We start from the raw sequence: 561 nt of genomic DNA on the forward strand, positions 1-561 counted from the left end.
TGATGAAAGGCACTGTTTAACATATGCTTATTCTGGAACACTGATCAACTTCTAATTTTATCTATTTCTAGTTCATATCTTCATTTTGAGTATAAAGAATTACAAGTCAATTTCCTATATCTAACATTCAACAAGATCCAGCACCTTTACTCACATGTCAGAAAAAAAATATCTATGCATAAAAGGTCATTCATAGGTTGACGTTATGAAAATAACTTGATAACTTTCTGAAAATAGAATTCTTTTGAGATAAATAAAATTCTTTAAGTCAGAAAAATTATATATCTGATATATCCACAGACAGAGAAATTTTGACGATTGTATAACATTCCAACATCATTGACCTGTACAAATGATTAATATCAATAATATACTAAATACTGTTAGATGCAGTCCCACATTTTTTTTGAGATATACAGTATTTTGTGTATAATGAACATCATGGGTACATTCAAGTTAATAATTCCTGAAAATCCTTTGAGAAGAAAATCCAGATTGATAGAAAGGAGAAGGGAAAAGAAAAAATAAATCCTTATCTACCTTCAACTTTCCATGAAAAGG

The 561-nt window shown here is 28.3% G+C and overlaps 1 protein-coding gene across 1 annotated transcript in view; it reads right to left on the reverse strand.

The window, feature by feature from the left end:
* LOC119592526 (zinc finger CCCH domain-containing protein 8-like) overlaps positions 1-561 on the reverse strand; it is a gene marked incomplete in the record, with an annotated part of 11,204 nt that overhangs the window by 7,693 nt on the left and 2,950 nt on the right.

This window comes from Penaeus monodon, chromosome 30 (genome assembly GCF_015228065.2).
Source record: "Penaeus monodon isolate SGIC_2016 chromosome 30, NSTDA_Pmon_1, whole genome shotgun sequence".
NCBI classification, from domain to species: Eukaryota; Metazoa; Arthropoda; class Malacostraca; order Decapoda; family Penaeidae; genus Penaeus; species Penaeus monodon.